General features: G+C 39.6%; 1 protein-coding gene across 8 annotated transcripts in view; it reads left to right on the forward strand.

Moving 5' to 3' along the window:
• Nucleotides 1-23,227, forward strand: part of LOC134534122 (uncharacterized) — a 259,877-nt gene that overhangs the window by 167,007 nt on the left and 69,643 nt on the right. The window contains exon 1 of one of the 8 annotated variants that reach the window (XM_063372203.1): nucleotides 8,107-8,403. The exons of 3 other annotated variants lie outside the window; for them this stretch is intronic. The gene's annotated coding sequence lies outside the window, so the exon portion shown is untranslated. Of the gene's footprint in view, nucleotides 1-8,106; nucleotides 8,404-23,227 lie in introns of those variants that run through there. 4 more of the 8 variants (XM_063372204.1, XM_063372208.1, XM_063372206.1 and 1 more) reach the window with 4 other exon arrangements.

The raw sequence follows: 23,227 nt of genomic DNA on the forward strand, positions 1-23,227 counted from the left end.
ACTGCAGATCAGGTGACTACTGTGAAGAGTTTGTGTGCAAGAGGAGAAGATGATATTTATAACATTCACGTCGTTCTACCGCGGTGCAGTCATAACTCCCGGATGGTCGTGTATTTCCTGAGAAAAATGTCGCCATCGGACTATTTTATCTCGTGCGTGTACGCGCTCAACGCAAGCGCTAGGCGCCTCGTATTTCCCGCTCTAGTTCATTGTTTTATATTTACGTTCCACGTGGTTGAACTTGCCGACTTATTGAATGGCTGAACGTTTACAAAATAAAATAAAAACATATATCGCATACTTTTTTGCATAAATAGCAGTAAAATTTGCATTTTTAACTATTTTGTGCAATATGGTTAAGGAGACTTAAATTGGAATATAAAACTGGAACTTTTTTAGGTTTAAGGGTCAATTTTACTGGCTGCTGAGTGTCATAAAAAAAAATAATCATTTAATTTTTTCCATTTCCTTTTAAAATCATCAGAATTTTTTTATGATTTTGAAAGGTTAAATAAACTTTAATAAATTTTTCTGAATGAATTTTTAAACAGTAACCACCAGCATTGTCTCTAAGGGGTCTCCCTAGTAGCATCCAAAGTTAGTGAACACTATATTTTTTCGGGACATGATAGCACATTATTTACAGACACTACGAATCTGAAAAGGTTTCTCACATGAAAAGAAACTACAACAATGGTGCGTATAGTTTTAATTTTTTATTATTTTTATGTATCAAGATATAAAATAAAAAAATAATCAAATGTCCAAATTTTGGTCAATTATGTACTGTTTGAGAAAGTGAATATTGTAAAACTGTAGGCAGAAAGGTGTTTTTTTAAATTAGCTATATAAACAAATGCATTATTTTGTGTTTAACTTATTAATGTTTTAGTAATTAATCTACTTATAATAATTCTTGCATATTTGCTGTATCTTATTTGCTAACAGCAGCTATTTGATATGTAATAGTTTCAAAATCAAGGCGATACACTAAGAATAAGAATTTTTTTTTGGATGTTATAAAACATAATTTAATTTATGTTTTATCTGAAAAAAATTACAATTTGTAGTCTGCGCGAATTGTTTTAAACATGGAGCTACATTATAAATTTTGTTGTTCCACACTATCTTGGGAAAATCTCCATATTTTACTTGTAGAATCCTCAAAAAATAAAAAAAAATCATTTTGGTAACTAGTTTCCAAGAATATCCATATAAAACATACACTTCTGTTTACACGTAGAGTAGATTACATAATGCATGATTACTGGCTACTCATCGACTGCTGGGTCTATTTTTCTTGCTACTCGCTTTACCATTGCTGTGTTTTGAGTGATCGTTGAAGTCTCAATAAAAAGTTTAAGAATGAAATAGCTAAAAAAAATTGGCATTATATATTTACTTTAAAACTAAAACAATAGAAAACAAATAAAACTATATAGCAATTTTATTTAAGAATAAAAATTAAAGGACAGGACACAACCCAAATTTCTTGAATCAAAATCTTGAACTCTAATCACATACCTCTAATCAAACCTACCGCTCGAATCGTCTCAAGGGTCAAAAATGATAAAATACGCGCTTCAAGAAATAAAATTTATTTACTGTGGTGTGTTCAAACACTGAACCCTTTCGTTTCACGAACTAAGTTCCTTGAATTAATATATATATCGTAATTTAATTTACATAATTACGTTCTAAAAGTACATTGTGCATTTATATATTGGGGAGCGTTAATATACCTTCACAGTTGTCAGTGTAGAGTTATTTTTAATGTACTGCATGTTATCAAATACTTTTATTAGAATAGAAAATATTTCGAATAATAAATATTGATGGTATTTTAAAATTTGGAGGGGAATATAAATACAACCTCGCGGAAATCTTCTTGTGAGCACGAGGAGGTATTACACTTGCCCCCGTGTGATCGGCAAGGCCAAACCTCATTGGCTGTCATGTTTTGTGATGTCACTGACTGCAAAAGTTCCTTATATGTACCTATGTAATTAATTTTCGTAAAAAATTATATCTGTTTTTCCAATGTTAGTTTTTTTTTTCCGCAGACATCTCTCGTAAAACATTAAGTTTTTTTGAATGTTTTGAAACATATGTGCGTGCATAAGGCGCGTCCTCACAAGTCTATCCCATCTGCGGTAATCGATTGCCCTCTCCGACCAGTCGGAGCTGATTTTATTCCCACTTCCATGTTTGGCGCGTGGAAAGTCTCGTAACTAACCAATGCCGTTATACTCGCTTGCTCCTTGTAACTTTTATGTCCTTGCATTAGAAAAAAAAATCATTAATTTTATTTGCCCACGTCGCACAGAATAATGGTTTGAGCGTGTTAACATGTCCCCAGCATTTATTTATTATTTTTGTGTGAGATCAGAAGCTCAGTTAGCATCTCGAAAGGTTCCACGCGTGCTTCGCATAGCGTCTCGTGGACAAGGGTCGCACTGCACAGTGGTTATGAGTTGTTTTCATTTGCGCGTTGCTATTTTTGAAAGTGAAACTGCTTTGCAGCCGGTAGGGTGAGACGAGGTGATGACTCATCCGAGCGTTACGTAATGCCTAGAGACCTGCAAAATTCGCGGATTCATTCGGTGATAGGCTGGAATTCAAACACATATACCTCTTAGATAATTTTGCTATTGGCTTCATCCTGGACGAATCTCAACCAGTTATAAACCCCTCAACCAAAGAAGGATCGAATCACAGACAAACCAGCTGAGACGACTTACAAGTCGGCAGCCAATAAACTTGCGTTAATTGCCCGAGTGTACAGGGGTATGTGCAGTCTATCCTGAAGGCCATCGAAACTGCGAATTTTGCAGGTCTCTAGTAATGGCCTAGAGACCTGTAAAATTCGCGGATTCATTTCGCGATAGGATAGAGTCCAAATACTTTTGACATTATTTTGCTTCAGTGATTGGACCACAGATTATCTGAAGGACTCTGGGCCAATGAAAAATCTTTTACAGAAGAATTAGCGAATCACGATCATTCCAGTCAACAGTGTTACGAGTCGGTAACCAGTCAGCAGATGTAATTTGCACGAGTGCGTAGAGGATCATGGAGTCTATCCTTTAGGGATTTGAAATCGCGAATTTGACAGGTCTCTACGGAATGGGCAACATTCGGTAGTGGGGCGATCCGTGCCAGAGAGATGAGTCGCGGAGGGGGGGGGGGGGGGATCTATCTACTTAATGAAACTTTTTAACACTGACTAACCGACAACTCAAAACTTAAACCGGTGGGTCTTGGGCATGGCCTCCACATTCGATTACGGGCCCTGGACCCAGGATCGGAGAAATACCACCCCCCCCCCCCCAACAAGTTTACAGTCACGTGCTACATTATAATTGCATGGTTATTTCTTACCTACACTCTTTTTAGAACGTTATTTAACCTGAAAATACAGGTTAACATTATGGTTACCTATTTTACCAAACTAAGCTTTATTTATAAAATTATTTTACTTTAAAATAACCACAGCGAGAATGCATATTTATTTCACACACTGAGATATAAATGAAAATAGTCACAGAAAAATAAAATTAGCTGTAGGTGTAGAATCTTCTAAAATTTCATTGGATTAAAAAAAATGTTCAATATGTTTTTTCTAGTTTGTAAAAAAAATTATAATGGTTAAACATTAAAAATAAACGAGGCTGGGGCCCTGGACCCAGGGGTCCACCCAGCCCCACCCTTGTGGGGGGTCCATGTTCTTGGGGTCTATGATCATGAAATTTAGCACAGGAGTTCTTCGTATTAGGGCTGGCTTGCTGTGTTGCTGGGATTGGTAGCCTCTCGACATAGCCTCCTCCGACGCCTCTGCGCCGCGATGAAACGGCGTATCCGTTTCCCTCGCCATATTGAGATCGCGCCTTGTTCCGTCGGTCCTGCCCCACATGGGGAGTACATGCCGGCCCTCAAGGGTTTGGAAACTCGCGCGTTGTAAGTAAGCAGTCGAACGAGCATTTAGAATTTTTTTTTCTCCTCTCGCGGAAAAAGGCCTGCCCTCTGTTCGTCTGCCCTCAGTGTATTATTAAAAAGCTTTTCGTAAACCAGGGGGTGCCCACAAGGTGGGGGGTAACGACGCAGACTGCGTCATTAAAATTTCAGGGGGGGGGGGGGGGGGTGGTTAAAAGACGAGAAAAATGTATATATTATTTAAATAATTATAGCTTCTAATGTGAAAAATACGTTTCTGGTGCTTTGATAATTGAAATGGATCTTGTAAATCAAATTGGCAACCCCGCACTTTCCTCAACAAAAGCAGTTTGGCATCTGTCGGTTCAGGATGGAAATATTACCTGATATGACCAAAATTATTATTAGAAAATTAGTTTTAATTAATGCAAAATGTGATAAAATATAATACTAAAAAAGTATAATATTATAAAATAATTGAGTAAATCAATGAGAAAATGGCATAAAAACTTTCGGGGGGGGGGGGGGAGGGTGCGCATCATTAGGTTAGAGGGGGGGGGTGAGTCATAGTGTTTGGGGGGGGGGGGGGGGGCACCTCTGCGTAAACAGACCCCACTCGGATATCTTGACCATTTTTTTTTTTTTTTTTATCTGAAGCCGTGCACACCGTATGCGTGCCCGGGTAGGCGACGTCCTTAAGGACGAGGATCGACCGCTCCACACGTGTCCGCGAGAGCCGTCGCGGCGCTGTGTCGCGGACCGCTCCACACGTCCCAGACGTGGCCCCCACAAGGGTGGGGCTGGGGTGGACCCCTGGGCCCGGGGCCCGGGGCCCAGACCTGCTTATTTTTAAACGTTTAACCATTATAATTTTTTTACAAACTAGAAAAAACATATTGAACATTTTTTTTTTTAATCCAATGAAATTTTAGAAGATTCTACACCTACAGCTAATTTTATTTTTCTGTGACTATTTTCATTTATATCTCAGTGTGTGAAATAAATATGCATAGGTACTCTCTGTGGTTATTTTAAAGTAAAATAATTTTTATAAATAAAGCTTAGTTTGGACTTATAAAATAGGTAGTAACCATAATTATACCCTGCATTTTCAGGTTAAATAACATTCTGAATATAAAAACTGTGTAGGTAAGAAATAACCATGCAATTATAATGTAGCACGTGACTGTAAAATTTGTGGGGGGGGGGGGGGGGGGGGCGATCCTGGGTTCAGGGCCCGCATCGAATGTGGGGGCCATGGTCCCAGACACACAACGTAACTTCATTGTTCATACTCTTACTAACCTAATTGAAGGGTAAAAAAGAAAACTTAGTACCCGACTTTTTATTTTGTTTAGCACGCCGTGGTTGCATTTGTTCTTCGAGGGCGGTTTAACAACACTGAGCTGGCTTCATGAATTCTGATGCGGGAAGCTGTGATTGGCGCACGGGGGGCATTGGACGTCGGGGGGCGGGGAACCCGATGTTCTCAGCCATCGGAAATATTGAGTTACGCTTTCGGGGCTGGACTCGAACCCCATGATCCCTGCATCGTCCGATCTCGGCGAAGGCATGGAATTGTGTGTGTTTATTTTTGTTGTTGTTGCGTAGAAACGCGTATGTCTAACACGCGCCGACTGCAGGGGCATGTCGTGATAGGTGTAATCAAACACAAAGTTTTATGGGGAGGGGGGGGAGCGAGTTGGTTTGCCGTGGGTTGTTTCTGGACTTGGCTCGCGAGTGGTGGGAAGCTTGGGTGGCTGTTTGAGGAGGGGGGGGGGGGAGAGAGGAGGCTGTGTTTGTGCGAAACCACAAAAGCCAGCGTGTCGTAAGCAATATATATATAAGTGTGAGGTGCGCGTGTGGGCTAACGACCAAATTAACGCCGCGCGGCGGCAAGTGGCCTCAGTACGCTACAGCGGCACCGGCGCTTGTTACAGCGGTGATGAGGCCTGCTCTCGCGAAGTATCTTCCTTCTCCACCCCCCCCCCCCCTCGTTCCTCTCTCCAACCCGGCTGCTTTGCAGCGGCCGCGTGAATCGCTTATGCCGCGCTGCCGTTTTACAATTGACCACAGACTGACTCACGCCTCGTTTGCAGTACAGAGTATAAATGGAACGCACTGTTGCCAAATCGACACTACCTTGCTTGTTAACATTACGTAACTTATTTTTTTTTTTCACTGTCGTTAATAATAATAATTAGAGACCGGAAAAATTCGCGAATTCATTTCGCGATAGGCTAAAATACAAATAGTTATACCTCAGTGCTGCCTCTGCTATTGGTTCAAAACTCACCTGGGTGACTCTGGGCCAATGAGAAACACCCAACCGAAGCTTTATCGAATCACAGGCTGCTACGTTGGGACGTCTCACAAGACGGCAGCCAATGAGTGGGTGGCATTTGACCGAGTGTACGTAGAACTATGGAGTTAATCCTGGAGGTCATTGAACCCGCGAATTTTCCCGGTCCCTAATAATAATAATAATAATAATTTTTTTCAAAATTAATTTTATTTTTAAAATTATGTTGATTAACGACAGACCGAATACAAACTCTCCATTTTATCAATAAAAATTAGTTTGAATTTTATTTTTTACTTCCGAAGGGGATGGGGGGAGACAGCTGCTTGATACGCTATTGATAATGGCCACGACTGTACGCTGAATCACAATAAGCGGTTGAAGATGCATCCGAATATCAGCCTAATGTATCTCTCAGCTGAGTGAGCCACTTAAAGTGCATCGTAGTGGACGCGGCTATCTTTGCTTTGCTTCCGCATCCTCACAAGAGATGCCGATGCATCCTTGCATGTGTTCGCTACAATCTGGACCAGTGATGCGACACTCGCATCCGCACTGATGCGTCCTTACGTCCCGTCAGCTTCAAAATTACTTCATATTTTTGGCGTAAGATTTGTTTAAAACGTTATTAACGTAAGTGATAACTCAAATAAGAGACAAAGACGTTGATAGGGGTGTTTGTTTATAACTTTGAGATTCGTAACATTATTTCTATTTTGATCACTAGCATTTCGTTGCGCTGAATATTCGTAAGATATCACGACTCGAAATGGCTACCTGCGCATAATTGCTAACAGGTGGTGCTAGCGGTAAAAGTATTCGGATACCGTCCATCCTTCAGAGATGCGAACTTGGAATGGCGGCATCATCTGCCAGGGGATAAGGGGATCATGGGGGAGAAACTCTAATTACCGAGTCTGAGACCTAGTTTTTTGAAGTAGTTACGGGCCCGTCCGTTAGATAGTAGTTTTCATAATATATTGCTGACATATCTACATTAATTTATTAGGAGAAGAAATGTATAAGCTGTTATCAGGCAAACAAACCAGTGAAAATTCAATCCATTTAGGTAGCCACTAATTTTGTGGTGTGTAATACAATGAGTTTTTTGCACCTCCTACTCCTTTATTTATTACATGACGGTTTATTACAAAACAGCGTTAAGTATTTTCGCATCGATTAAACTTGTTTTGCCAAGGAGATATCTTAATATAACCACCCTCACCACCAAATGTAAATAGACACTTCACCTCACACGAAATATCGGCCCCCAAGGACTTGAAAGTTGGAAGGGGCCCAGTGCCATGCTATGTAGCCTATCAATTATTGTAAATATCTTTCTCTTGTTTAATGTATTCAAATTTTATCCTCCATGTGTGTGTGTGTGTGTGTATATATATATATATATATATATATATATATATATATATATATATATATACACACCTCTCATTGCCAATAAAATGAGTGAATTTTTGGCGGGGCGGACACCCTGTGGAGGGGGGGGGGGTTTCCCACATTAATAAAAAATAAAAAAATTAAAAAACTTTGTATGAGAACCTCTATTCCGATTTTTTATTTGCTTGTAGTTATAGGGATGGGCCCGCCCAACAGACACATGTCGCGTGAAACATGGTTTCAGTTTCCACTGTAAGAGTCGCACTTGTTTATTCCCCTCCTTGTTCTGTGGTGGGGATGTGTGCGCCGTGCCGTGCTGTAGCCGGGAGGCTGCGCGCCGCCAGGTGGTCGTCCCTGAAGACTAACCAGTCCTCTCTCTCTCTCTCTCTCCCCTCGGAACCAACCGCACGCGCGTGTGTGCGGTGCCCTGTGATTCACCGCCGGCCTGTTGACTCACACTGGTCGCCGCCGGAGACCCCGCTTCAGTCCGCGTCCAGCCCTGGTCGCCGCCGGACCCGCAGGGCTGCCAACCCGCGCCGCGAGTTCCCGCGCGCGCCGCAGTCTGTTCCGAGGTGAACACCCCGGTGTCTGTGTCGGCGAGGTGTCTCCTCTGTCTGTTCTGTCTCCTCCAAGGCCCGTTCTGCAGTCACGCGGAGACTGATCTCGCGGAACACAGAGTCTCCACAACAGCGCGCAGACGGTTTACTGCGTGTCATCTCGGCAGTGCCGACCTCTTCCGTGCGACCAATAGAAGCTGCGGTGGTAGCCATGTTTGTTCATCTTCTAAATAAGTTAAAAAAAATCGTTTAAAGTAAAATAATAACTAGTGTTCCATTACTACTTTTTCTTTGATTTTTTTTTTGGTGTTATATATGTAAATTATTTCCGTGCTGTGATCATGAAATTAATTAACAATTCGTAATATTTGAAGAAAAAAAAAATTCGCATTGGTTGTCATTTGTCACGTTTCCGTGCTTCGTGGAAAGCAGCAGACGCGATATTGAAATGTTGCAGGAGTTCCGTCTCCGTTTTCGTGTCGGTGTGGAACGGGGCCTAAGCGCTAGGTTGTGGATTTGGCGCGCGATATTCTTGTCGTGCACAGGGCGACTGTGGGATTTGAGGCGGTTACGATATATGGCATTGTAAGGCGGGTGAATGTAGATAAATATGTAATGCAAGTCCCTTGAGTGCTTTCAAGGATCTGTACCGGATGTTCCAGGCCTGAAAAATAATTCTGAAAGCGTGTGTTTTTGGAAATTCTTACTCTTCTTAAAATACGTTTAAAAAAAAAGAAATCCAGTAACAGAATCGTTCTTTCGTGTTCACCATATTCCTAAATGCGTTTCATAAATAAACCCCTCTCGTATATCTTGAGCAGGATTCGAGTAGCGTGTTTTCTTCTGCACAGCCTATATGTAGGTGGGGCCCTTAAGTGTGCTCTGCCTTATTTTAAGTAAAATATTTGATGATAGACGATTAAAACATCGTAATGAATATCTCTGTCCGTACCGTTTAAGGTTCCATCTCACACGTCGTGTTGGTATAATTCTTATTCTTTTTTTTTCTTTGCCGTGTCTTTAAATTAAGGAATTTTCCTCTACATTTATTCCAATAGCTATCGTGCATTTATTGTTGGGTCACCAATTTTTTGTCGCCGGGTGTTTACTAAAAGTTATTTTCTAACCGTAATTGTTATGAACACTTGCAAGAATTTTAACCGCTAGTAAGTAATATTTGTAAGATATCTGTTGAGAAAAAAAAATAGGTTGTCTGTAAAGTCGGTTTACGGACGATAGTTTAACGTGAAAACTTCATAACAAAACATTGATGAAATGATTGCATACTTTTATGAATAAAATTCAATTATTTTTATTTAATTATCACTATTTTGTATGGATACAAAGAAGGAGTGAAATGAAATGTACAATCTAATTGATAAATTTACTTCTATTTGCACTCATTAATTTAAATATGTTTTTTTACTTTACTTTAACGAAGAGATTATTTTAACTATAACTTTTATACATGTTTGCTATTTAACTTCTTCCAATCTGTGTTATTCTGTTAAGGATAGGACGATGATAGGAAAAGTAGGAAACGAATGGGAGTGTTTCAAGTCTAATGTGCCTCGAAAAATTCAAATCGATGGTTGTTCCAATCGAGTGGAAAAGAGATAGATGCGGCGCAAGCGTACAATGAGCGTAACGGGACAATGTGCGTAACGGGACAATGAGTTATCCTTTTTCGTGCGTGTAGCCGGCGTTCATCGATTTATTAGACGTTGTCACGTCAAAAGGCAGAGGAAAGTAGGAAATGAAACTACCGAACTTGCGGGTGAGTCTGAGTCTTCAGAAGGCATCTCAGCGAGGGACGCATCTGTGGCAGTGAAGCGAAGTGACCAAGGCGTCGCTCGCTGACGAATAGTGTCGCCGCACGGCGCGGCCGGCATTGACCGGCTTTATTGGCGCAGTTGGTCACGTTTTGAGGTTATGTAATCTCGTAGCCACCCCTTTTATTTTGTATCCACGTTTAACTGGTGTTACGTTACTAGCAGGGCTACGTTAGAATACACAACTACGTTAAATAACAGCCTTGCATTTTACTAATTTGTGCGCACAAACAAAAAAAATAAAGGCGTGCCATTTGTTTACTTGGCTGATTACGACCGTCCTCTTGGGAGCATCCGACAAATTCGCGGTCTGAATCATCGTGCTATCTCAAGGATTCGTGTTCGTTAGTTCACGTGCGGCGCAGTACGGCATCGAGAAAGCGTCGCTTACGGGGCGTCGACACAACCTGTATCTTTGCTCCAGCGTCGCTTCGCTTTCAACACTGCAGTTCGCGCAGTCCAAGAGACACCCCTGTTGGTTTTTGAATGGTTGGTACTACGTGGACGGGTGGGAGACGAAACTATCGCCCGGAAATAATATTACTTTTAATAACAATAATCAGCACTATATACACTTTTATAGATGAATTTATGCACTTGTTTACAACATGAGTTGTTTTGAGATAGATAACTTCGTGGACATACCATCGAAAATATTTTAAAACCTCTCTTCCTCATTACAAGAGTCATTCAAATAACATTCATTGATTGGTTTGTTAGTCGCAGTTGTCAAAAAAAAAAAGGCTGGGGGAAAAAAGAAACTGTCGGTAAGACATTAGAGAAACTGTCGGTAAGACATTTCGCGTCTAAGTTAGTGTTAGTGTTAGTGCGTGCGTGGTTAACCCAAGATACAGTCTGGCACATGAATTGTCTTAAATACACACGAAAAAATAATTGTCTGGACTTTTACAAAAGATTCCTTTGGAAACCAATTGACGAGAAATAGTTTGCAGTACTACCACAAAGATATTGCAACTTTGTACAACACGTGACTATGGTTATTTTTACACATATGAAATACGTTTTTCGAGACAATACTGACGATTTCTTACGAATATTGGCCCATAATTTTACATTTTAATTGATGTTGATGTTTCATTCAAGCATATTTTTTTTAAATAATAGAAAATATAATCGAATATTAGGATAATCGAATATTAAATAATGACTTTATTTTATTTCATAAACTTATTAATATACGCAGTTAATACTGGAAAGGTATTCAAGGAACGGTTTACAAATAATGTTAACTATTGAAGGTACCGGGACGACAACAAAGCATAAATGCCCGGGTAAGAATCCGAAACCAACATTACTGCGAACACTATTTTGTAGTGATACATTTTTTTTCATGTAAATGAACAAATATATATATATGTGTAATTTTTACATGAATATTTCTGTTCCATCCCCCCCCCCCCCCATAAAAAATGATGTATGAGACTTCTCAAAAATAGTATCAATGCTACGTCCCCTTCTGCCACTGTTCTTTCAAATGTGTTTGTAAACAAGTTCATGTGATAGTCAGTGTTGTTCGTAAACAAACATGAGTTGCTTTGCAAATGACAGTTGTAAAATGAGTACTTACCACGTGCACTACTTTTGAGAACAGTCAAATTAGAGACACGTTAGACGACACAGACATTAAATGATAGAGAACAGCTTTCGGACAAAACTCTGTGAAAAGTAACGGTGTTAATATGCACATTGTCACACTGTCACCTTGTAAAATATTTGACCCCAACTGTATTAATTTGACAACTAAGTTTGAGAGGTAATATTGGATGCAATATGCCTTCCAATCTCCTCCGTCAAATAAAGTTGAACAGGTAACCTCAAATCAGATAACCTTTGATCCTATTACACGTCAAAATTTATTATTGGACTAAGCTAGTTCAAACTTTTCAATATTACGTCATTTATTTAAAAATTAAAATATTTCATAATAATGCTGGATGGAAACTTTGAAACTTTTCACGGTTTTTATTTATTACTTAACCTTAATAACGATTGTAAGTTTAATCACATTAATTCTCTTTGCAAAATAAAATTAATGATCTGCGATGTTTAAAAATTTGGATTGTTTTTTTTCCTGATTAATTACTTTACTTACAGTATTCTTAATTTTATTATTTTACCTTTTGAACCTCTTCAATTTCCCGTATGTTTGTCGCCATTTTCAAGATTCGTTGGCACGGAAACGTCCCCATTTCCGTTTTCGTTGGGCACAATTGTGATTGGTTTAATCTGTCAAACATCTAACATATTTTATGACCAGTCCTAGTTACAAAATATTTTATGTAAACTCAAGTCAACCAACTTGTCATACAAACATGGCTGTGCTAGTGAGTTTTCGGTGTTGTCAAAACCCTCCGACATTATTTGACCTACTTTATTGAAACCTGTTGGTTTAAAAATATTAATTAATTTTACCTGGCATTTCAAAATTCTTAAAATTGTTACGATTTTGACAGCTAAGAAACATGAAATGATTTTTTGTGATAGAAATGCAAACCATTTCATGAAGTAACCAGTGGCATTGCAGTTAAACCTAAAAAGTTTCAGTTCTCAATAAATTAAATTCTCCTTATTTGTACAACCTAAAAACGTTAAAAATGTAACTTTGGCAGCTAATTATGCAAAAAGTATACGCTGTATATATTTTTCATTTCGTGAAAGTTAAACAATTGAAAAAGTTTAGAAGTTGATCAGTGATTAAAATAAAAATAAAATAATGACCTGAAATGGGAGGTACCCCTTAAGGCGTTACTCTTGCGAGGCAAGGTGGTCGGCCATAATTGAATGTTCGGTTATCTTTTCCAAGGTTTAAAAAAATATGCTTGAATGAAACATAAATTTAAGTGTAAAATTATGCGCTAATTTGCATAAGCATTGTCTCGAAAAAAATTGTTGGTCTGTAAAGTCGGATTACGGACGATAGTTTAACGTGACAACATCATAACAAAACATTAATGAAATGATTGCATACTTTTATGAATAAAATTGAATCATTTTTATTGAATTATCACTATTTTGTATGGATACAAAGAAGGAGTGAAATGAAATGTACAATTTAATTGATAAATTTACTTTTATTTGCACTCATTAATTCAAATATGTTTATTACTTTAACGAAGAGATTATTTTAACTATAACTTTTATACATGTTTGCTATTTAACTTCAAGATCGTTGAGAATGTTTTGCGCTTTTTCGTAATTACACATTTAACGGCGAAGTTTGTTCGTCGTGAAATTAATTTTAAAAAATGCCCTTGCAGTTAATAAAAAAGTATTAGTAAGTTTAAGAAAGAATTTCGGCTTTAATCTCCAACCCAGACGCTCGTGGTGCGCTGGGGCCGAGATTAAAATTCGTCGAGAATATTTTACGTTTTTATGTCTTCCAGTGCTCAAAATGATATGCAATTGTGGCCCCGGGCACGAAATTTTATTTATAATTCACTAATAATAACGCCCCTCGCGATAAACAAAGGAAAATATGTATTAACGAGTGCCTGGTTGCCGCGGCAGCTGATAGATATCGCGAATCGTTCGGTTCGCGTCCGTCACCATAGATGGAAGCACCGTAGGGGAATAATATTATTTCGTTTTTATAATACGATTTTATAACAAATACGCATCCCAAATACACCAAACTTATTTATAATGTGTTACAATTTTTTTTAAAACACTGTGCTAAAGATCCAGGGTGTAATTTGAATTATTATGTGTAACTGTAAAACACGATTGTTCGTACAAAAACGTATTTGTAAATTCAACATTACTTTTGAATAACCTTACCGATTTTTCTGAAAATCGGTGGACGATTGTTAAATGACATAATATTAATAATTCAAACAACGAAAACATGATTGAAAAGTCAAATCGACGGTTGTTCCAATCGAGTGGAAGAGAGATGCGGCGCAAGCGTACTATGAGCGTAACGGGATACATCGTAGTGGAACAATGTGCGTTACGGGACACTTTTTCGTGCGTGCAGCCGGCGTTCGTCGATTTATTAGACGTTGTCATGTCAAAAATATATATCATAGATGCAATGATAACCATAGCCATGTGTTGTACAAATTTAAAATATATTTCTTGTAGTTACAAACTATTTCTTGGTAACTGGTTTCCAAAGAAATCTTTTTCTAATAGTACAGATTTTTTTTCTGTGTTTTATCCGAAAATCGGATCCTGTTAGAAACTACGTCTGCTTCCGACTTCCGAGTTGTGTGTTTGTTGTAACAAGGCAAAGAAAAAAGGGTTTTGTTGTAGACTCAACATGTGTTTGATTATTATTGTTGATTCGTGTTCAAAGAAAGTGAACTAAACACCCGCAAACTTACGAAGATAACAGTAATTCTTTTTCAAAATCCCTTTATAATTTGTAGCCAGCGTTCTTCGTAAATTTAAAATGAAAAGTTTTGACAGTGTAGTCACTACTCTGGCACTATAGCCCGAGGACACAATAGCTGGCGACCTCGTTGTACTTCAACAGGAAGTTGACAAGTACCTACAGCTGTTGTTGCCGACTCAGATAAATGTTGTATGGCAATAAAGATCACTATCTTTGAAAGATTTGTGCAATGGGAGTGCATGACTTGATGTAGGCTTTTGGACATATGCCATTGCTTTGCATTGCATTGTTTTTTTGGAAAACTATTGTGTTTGTTTCGTCTTTTTGTTTTGCTGTGTTTTTTGTCTCGTTTCAACTGTTGTGTTGAATTTTTTTTTGTTCGGAATTTTTGTGCTGTCATCATTTGTGGGGTTTTTTTCGTTCTGTTAGTCAATTTTTCTTTGTTTTTTCCTTGTTTGTTGACCATATTCCTGTTGTGGAATAGTGTGTGGCGTTAAAACCTAACAGCAATTTTTGCTTAATTTGTGTTTTTTTGTCATTTGTGTTTTTTTGTAGTTTTCTTCTGCAGACATACATGTGCTAAGCAATGGCGTATGTCCAAAAGCCTACATCAAGTCAATAAAGATCACGTTGTTATCTGCGATAACACACTATCGCAATCAGCAGAATTAAATAGCGCAGTAGGAGATCGGTTGGGATAACATTGGAATGAATAGCGAATTTTTTTTTTCGTTACATCGATTTTTATTTTTCATTGCCCTTTTGATTCACTTGTTTGTTGTTTGAATATATATATATATATAATTGACAAAAAAGTACGATCAAAGACTCCAAACTTGTTATTTTCGCACTGAACCCCGATCGTTACAGAGGTTCGGGAAAACCTCTTTTTTTTTTTTAATTTACGAATTATTCACTAAAAATGAAGAATCTCACGACAAAGACTACTTACGAACAGTAATTCGAAACTGCGTTTCACACGATATAATTATTTCGATGCATCCCAGGACTGACATATCAATTTTGCTTTTAAGTTCCTAAAACCTTTAATTAAGTACTTGTTAATTGGATAAAACCTTTATAAATCATAGTTATATTTTGATTTTACTTAAAATCTTGTGTTTACTTAAAATAATGAGCAAAAACACAAAATATTTTCAAGCAAAATAATTTAGGCCTCTCACGTATGGAGGAAGGTTTAAAGTCGACGTTTATTTATAATTATAAATCTGCGAATAATGCTGCAGTGTTTGGAGGCTGGGGCTAGAATGTACACTAATTTACGTTACAATGGCATTGCGTAATAGATAGTTTGACACGCCCCGAAAAAACAAGAAACCGATAATAAAACACCGAAATTCGTATAATCCAAACATATATGATCTGGACAGAAGGTTAAAAGTTTCGTAGCAGCCAATAAACAAAATAACTTAGTTATTAGCGAGGATGATTAAAAACTGTAATTATTGAAACTATAATTTATCTCTTCTTATTTTCTTCGTTTAGTTATATGTCGGAATCTATGCCGCCAACACTCACATGAAAAAAAAAATTGAGCACATTTTTCAGTACTCGCCAGTAATGTGTAACATCTAACTTCGGTTAACAAGCAAATCCATGTGTTCTCATGTTGCAAATACACATATAATATAATACGAAATACGGACCCGAAATTAAATTAAGAACTCTTTAAAACAATGCCGAGCGTGATAACTGCACGCAAATTTTGTTTTCAACTACAGTTCTTTATGCGAATAATTCGTAGTTTCCGTACCTGCCGCTAGAATTCGTTGCCGGAGCACTTCGCCGACTGTTGAATCATTCTATTTGCAGAGCGAAATGTTTAAACTATGTAATGAAAAGATTCCGATAAAAGCGAAAAAAAATTCTTGAAAAAATACCTAACTCCGGCTTTGAACCTGATTTTCGACAAGGAATTTTATTAAAATACTGCCCGTGTTGTTAAAATTCACTAACCAGTTAATACTATAAAATTTCCCTTTGGCTTTGTGAATTTTGGCTCGCTCCATCCGCCACAGATGGCAGCAGCGTGGTTACACATTTCCGTTCCATGCGACTTCCGTTTCCGTTCACGAAGTTACTCCTACCAAAAGGCCGTATACCGAGAGCTGAGATGTTACACATAAAAAAAAATACTCCAAGAAATGAAATTTTATCCGTTAAATTGACCATGGCAAATCTGAGATTGCAAACAGTCCCTTCTCTTAATGCAGCTTGCTCGAGCCACGCGGCCGTGTTGCAAGTGGGGTGACGTCACCATCGCGCGCTCACCGTTTCGTTTTAGGCGTGTTCCAGCGGCCGAGCAAATACCGGCCGTTTGGCAACGACGCCTCGCGCGCTGTTGCCACATCCACTGCCTCCGCGCCATGCAGTCCGCCCGCGGCCGGAGTACTGCAACCTGCGTGATGCGCCTTTGATGTCACCCGGTTTCCCCTTCCTCCACGCCCGTGCTCCGTGCTGGGATCACAGGGGCGTGCGAGTGTGTGGGAGAGCTTCAATAAAATTTTTAATTCTATTTTAGTATTTTTGTCTATTTAAAAACAATCTGAATAAATAAAAATTTAAATGTTCGTTCAAAATCTTAAATCTCGGAATGTTCTTCACCGATTGCTTTTGCAATTTTGCCGCAACTTTGCATTCGAAAACGCACGTGTTTTTATATACCTTTCACACCTGTAACAGGTAAAAAATAGATAAGTAAAAAATATATGAATGAATGTTTGTGTGTTTGTCTTCTGTTTTTTAGAGATAAAGATTTAGACATAGAGATAGATAGACGGAGATATACATATATAGAGAGACATAGAGAGAAATATACATATATAAAGATATAGAGGTATATATAGGGCGATAGAGTGATATGGAATGATATGGATATAGATATTTATAGAGATATAGAGAAATTTCTGTATAGAGAGAAATATAGTGAGATTTACAGGACATATATAGAGATATAGGAAGAGATAAAGATATGCTTTGTGTATGTGTACTTACTTCATATTTAATACAATCTTTTTTAATGGGTAATGTTAGTATTTAACTTGAATGTTAAATTAGTATATGATTCATCAGTAACTACTTTAATTTATAATATGTTAATTTGTGATTTTAGGTTTAATTCATAGAACGCTTATCTTGGTTTCAGCAGCTTTCAGGTCAAAACGTTTTTTTTAATGTCGTTTAATTTTCAAAACTTAATAAAGATTGCAGGATTTCACGGCCATTATCTACATTTGCTTGGCTTCTGGGTTGTAGCCGCGTCGAAGACGAAGATTTCACTGACGTTTCGGTCGAATTTGCAGTTGCCATCGTCAGGGTAGCAGTTGTTGCAAAGGGTCGAGCACCTCTGTCTCGTGTAATTTGTGTCAAACACAACAGTTCTCAAATATTGCCAGTGCTGTAGATCTGTCAGAAGTAATTCGTAAACAATCTTATGTGGTTGTCGGTGTTCGTGACAAATGTCACGTAACGCTTTGCAAGTAACAGTCGAGGATTGGGTACCACTGGTACAATGCAACACTTTTTTTTCTTCAAATGGAACTGAAATTACATTTAAATTACAGAGATTTGTAAACGTGTAAAGAAACATGAAAGTAACAATATAACTTAAAAAAAAAAAACTGTCGAAGCAATACTGGGTTCGGATTTTTGCCTGTCCCAGTACTTTCATTAGTTAAACCGTTCCCTGAATAGCTTTCCAGTGATATCTGCGCATACTAATAAGCATAATAAAAACAAAAAATGAGGTACAGTGGTTGAATATTTGATTTATCTTTTCGATGGTTAAAAAAGTATGTATTTATAAATAGTCAATTAAAAATGTAAAAATTATGTGTTAATTTTCGTAAGAGCGACAATAAATATTCAGGACAGTTTTTTTTTTAAAAAAAAAGGTATTTAATGCGTGCAAAAATAACAACAAGCAATGTGAAGTACAATTATTATTTTTTGGTGGTATTGCTAGGGACCGAAAAAATTCGCGGGTTCATGACCTGCAGGATGAACTCCATAGTTCTACGTACACTCGGTTAAATGTCACCCACTCATTGGCTGCTGTCTTGTGAGACGTCCCAACGTAGCAGCCTGTGATTCGATAAAGCTTTGGTCGGGGTGTTTCTCATTGGCCCAGAGTCATCCAGGTGAGTCGTGAGCCAATAGCAGAGGCAGCATTGAGGTATAACGATTTGTATTTTTAGCCTATCGCGAAATGAATTCGCGAATTTTTCCGGTCTCTAGTAATAACTGCGTATACTAATAAGCATAATAAAAACAAAATGTAGTACAGTGGTTGAATATTTGATTATATTTTCGATAGTTAAAAAAAGTATGCTTTTATGAATAGTCAATTAAAATTGTAAAATTATGAGTTAATTTTTGTAAGAGCGATGATAAATATTCAGGATATATATATATATATATATATTTAAGTATTTAATGCATGCAAACATAACGACAGTAATGTGAAGTACAATTTTTTTTGGTGGTAGCACAATCTATTTCTTGGCCGGTTTTTTTTTTCCGAAGTGAAAAGGACACGATAGTTTGTCCCGCATGTGTGTGTGTACTATGGACCGGACTGCGATGACGACGCGGCGGCCGGGGCGAAGGGCGCGCGCAGATAAAGCCCCGGCGACCAGCATCCGGGGGAAGCGCGGAGCGGTGACAGCTTCCGGCCCCGCGTCTGGCCAGGGGGGGGGGGGAGACAGACCTCGCTGCGTGGCCTCCGGCGCTCGGGGCAGCGGCTACCGTCGGACCTCGCGAGGCCCTCGTGTGTGTCCCAGCTTTCAATATATATATATATACTGTATAGAAGTCGCCAGCCCAGGTTAACATTTCTAATACGGTTTTGAGGTAGTTGGTTAATTCACCGCCGCAATCGCCACCGTCTCTAGGGCATCGACTTGTGGTGGTCCCTAGCGGACAAGTCTCGAACTCATCAAACACCCCTTCCCCCTCCCGTTGAACGACCTTGAGCTGCAGTGAATGATTGGTAGGGGGTGCGGGGAATGACAGCGGGCGACAGTGCTGAGCTCTAACGTGTAAATAACAACCTAAGACGATACAGGGCGTTACGGCAGCGCCACTGCAGCGGTGAAGTTCCCAAGCTGCTCATCCTACGCTCCTGAAAAACGTAGAGTAAATCCTATCCACTCGCGACTTCTATACAGTATATATATTCAAAGGTCCCAGTTACGACATCTAGTGGCATCGACTGTCAGCCGTCGTGGAGTGTCGGTCCCGGGTCACAATAATATTGAAGAGTAAAAAAAAATTGGTTGTCTGTAAAGTCGGTTTACGGACGATAGTTTAACGTGTCAACGTCATAACAAAACATTGATGAAACGATTGCATACTTTTATGAATAAAATTGAATCATTTTAATTTTAATAATAAAAGAATAGATACTTGAAATTATACTAGTAATCAGATTTTTTAAAATACAAGAATAATTAAAACCTTTATTGCCGAAATTGTTCTTGTAATAAGCAATGAAAACCACATTAACTTTTCACTTCACTTTATAAACAGTCGACGAAACAGTTCACGTGTAGATGTAAGTTGTGTGCTGCCGCTGTTTTTCTTCGCCTCGGACGCATAGGTCAATCGAGTGGAAGAGAGATAGATGCGACGCAAGCGTACAATGAGCGTAACGGGACACAGTGTAACGGGACACTTTTCGTGCCTGCAGCCGGCGTTCATCGATTTATTGGACGTCACGTCAAAAACAGTTTCACACAAGTGCATGCGCGAGTACTTGCTTTTGGGTTGTCTTCTCGCTCGCTTCGCCTAAAGAATGGCTCTTTTCCCCAATTGGTAGAAAACGAATCGTGAACTTTATTTCCCCAATTGAGTCTCTTTGCACGAGAGTGGCAGAACGTCCAACCTTTGGATTGGTCGTGATGGTCGAGACGACAGAGCTCCTTTTTTTTTCGCTGGCCTCCACGTTCACCTGACATAACGTCATGTGATTTTTTTTTTCCTTTTGGGGATTTACAAAAGATCGTGTCTACGTTCCGCCGCTACCTAAAGAATTATTGCCAGAGTCGAGACCTCGAATTGAAGAGGCTATTGCTTCCCTTACTCCGGACGTGTTAGCCAAAGTGTGGGAAGAATTGGACTTAAGATGTGTGCCGTATAACTAAAGGTGCACATATTGGACATTTGTAAGAAAAAAACTAGAAATTGATGTATGATTTGTTGTAACCACGCAGTTTTTTTTTAAATTTTAAACAAAATATAAAGCATTTAAACATATTGGTTTTTGGTTGGTCCGTGTTTGGAAAATGAATAATCTTATATAAGTAATATGGTTAATCTTCCTAGCACGAATGAACGTTGCCAACATTAACTTTGGAAAAGTTAACGACTTGTCAAGTTTGTTAGGTTGCCTCTTGAGTCCCGCACAGCTCTCGGATTTCAAGAAGAAAATAAAGAGGGTTAGTCACGGCATTGAGTTGTCGCTGTTTTAATCCTTTGCTTTGTGCGTCCGCCGCACCAGTGACGATGCCGCCGACTGTAGCACCTGCCTGGGGGAGGGGGAGGTCAGGTCCGCGAATCCGCGCCGGTCTGACCGGTCGAGTCTGCATGTCGACCGACCCAAGGCCGAGTGCTGCCCTGGGCCGCTGCCTCCTGCTCCCAGCTCTCGGCGGAGCAAAGCATTCGGCGGCGGTAGTTCCGTCAGCGTGGAAACGGAACTGCGTAGCCGCACGGTGCTGCCGTCCGTGGCGGGATGGCGCGAACAAAACTCCACAGAGCCGAAGGGAAACTTCGCAGTATTAAATGTCGAGTGAATTTTTTTTTTTTTACAAGATTTGCAGTACTTTCGATAACATCCCTTGTCGAAAATCAGGCTTAAAGTCGGTTTTTTTGTTTGTATTTTTACAAGACGTTCTAACGCTTTTAATCGAAGCCGTTGTTTCATTTTATAATTTAGAAACTTCGGTCTGCAAATTGAATGCGAGTTATAGCTTAGAAGGGGGGGGGGGGTGGAGGGGGTTTGCGCGCGGATACTACGTGCGATTCGCGAAAAGAAATGCATTTTTGAAAATACAATTTCTACGTTAAATTTCTTGTCCGAGTTTCGTAATTGTAAGCGTACTTGCAAACACGAGAACAGCTGAACTTGCTCGTTACCCCGAGGTTTAGATGTTACACGTCTCTGGCGAGTAGGTACTGAAATGTCGAATTGAATACAAAATTATTCACGAGTATCGAATATATTTTTTTTCGAATACTAGCAGACTCGAGTATCTTTTAACATAGCTTGCTTTAATGCTGGTAGGCTAGGAAAAGGGGGGGGGGGGGGTACTTTATCATAAACTTAAAACTAAGACACGCACGCTCATCCTATGGTTTCGAACTCGGGAAAACCGTTGCGCGGAAGGACCGGGTTCGAAGCGCTGATGCTCCCGCGCGCCTGCGCAGGTATCCGCCGGACTCGCAGAGACGTGATTGGACGAGCCCCCGACCCTCTGTGGCGGCGGCAGTGTTTCTTCAGTCTACTTGGGCTGTGCGGAGGTCGAACTCACGGTGCCTGATATTATATCTTTGAAAGATTTGTGCAATGGGAGTGCGTGACTTGATGTAAAGCTTTTGGACATACGCCATTGCTAAGCACGTGTATGTCCGTAGAAGAAAACGGCTACCTACGTCGACTGCCGAACCATTCAATTTGCAGACAGAAGTTTCTAAATTATAAAATGAAACAACGGCTTCGATAAAAGCGTTAAAACGTCTTGTAAAAATACAAAATACCCGGCTTTAGGCCTGATTTTCGACAAGGAATGATATTAAAAGTACTTGCACATATTGTTAAAAAATTCACTGTAGTTTTCTTCTACAGACATACATGTGTTTAGCGATGGCGTATGTCCAAAAGCTTTACATCAAGTCACGGTGCCTGATCCCCCCCATGGGGTTAGTCCAGTGAGGTAGTGACGGACCATGGAGGTTACAAGTACCCGACACCTACCATGCGGATGATACGCTATTCAGACGCTGCACGGCACCAACGACCGGACGGCTATACGCAGAGAGGTTTGAGGAAACGCCGTCGTAAACTCCCAGGTCACTACCAGCTTTGAATATATATATATATATATATATATATATATACTGTATAGAATTCGCGAGTGGATAGGATTTACTCTACGTTTTTCAGGAGCGTATGATGAGCAGCTTGGGAACTTCACCGCTGCAGTGGCGCTGCCGTAACGCCCTGTATCGTCTTAGGTTGTTATTTACACGTTAGAGCTCAGCACTGTCGCCCGCTGTCATTCCCCGCACCCCCTACCAATCATTCACTGCAGCTCAAGTTCTTTCAACAGGAGGGGGGAAGGAGTGTATGAAGAGTTCGACACTTGTCCGCTAGGGACCACCACAAGTCGATGCCCTAGAGATGGTGGCGATTGCGGCGGTGAATTAACCAACTACATCAAAACCGTATTAGATATTTGAACCTGGGCTGGCGACTTCTATACAGTATATATATTCAAAGCTACCAGTGCCAGCCACCACTGAAGTACCGAGCAGTACCGACACGGACACACGCCTCTCAAGCAGGGCAGATGGTGCTGTGTGCACCGCACCTGTGCGCGATGGGCGACCTGCCAAGAGGTTGTTTACTGCGTCTCCGCCAAACATCCCGTCCATACTCGCTGCTCTCAGACAGGCGGTGTCTCGTTCGTGCGCCGCCTTTCAGCCCTTCGCTTCACATTCACTGTCCCGGCTTCTAGACACTTCAGAAGATTTGATTTTCCTTCCCTGTCCAATATTGAGACAAAATCTATTACAATTTTATTTTCCTTCTGCACACCCATGTGGGTTT

Source organism: Bacillus rossius, chromosome 7, assembly GCF_032445375.1.
Source record: "Bacillus rossius redtenbacheri isolate Brsri chromosome 7, Brsri_v3, whole genome shotgun sequence".
Taxonomy (NCBI): Eukaryota; Metazoa; Arthropoda; class Insecta; order Phasmatodea; family Bacillidae; genus Bacillus; species Bacillus rossius.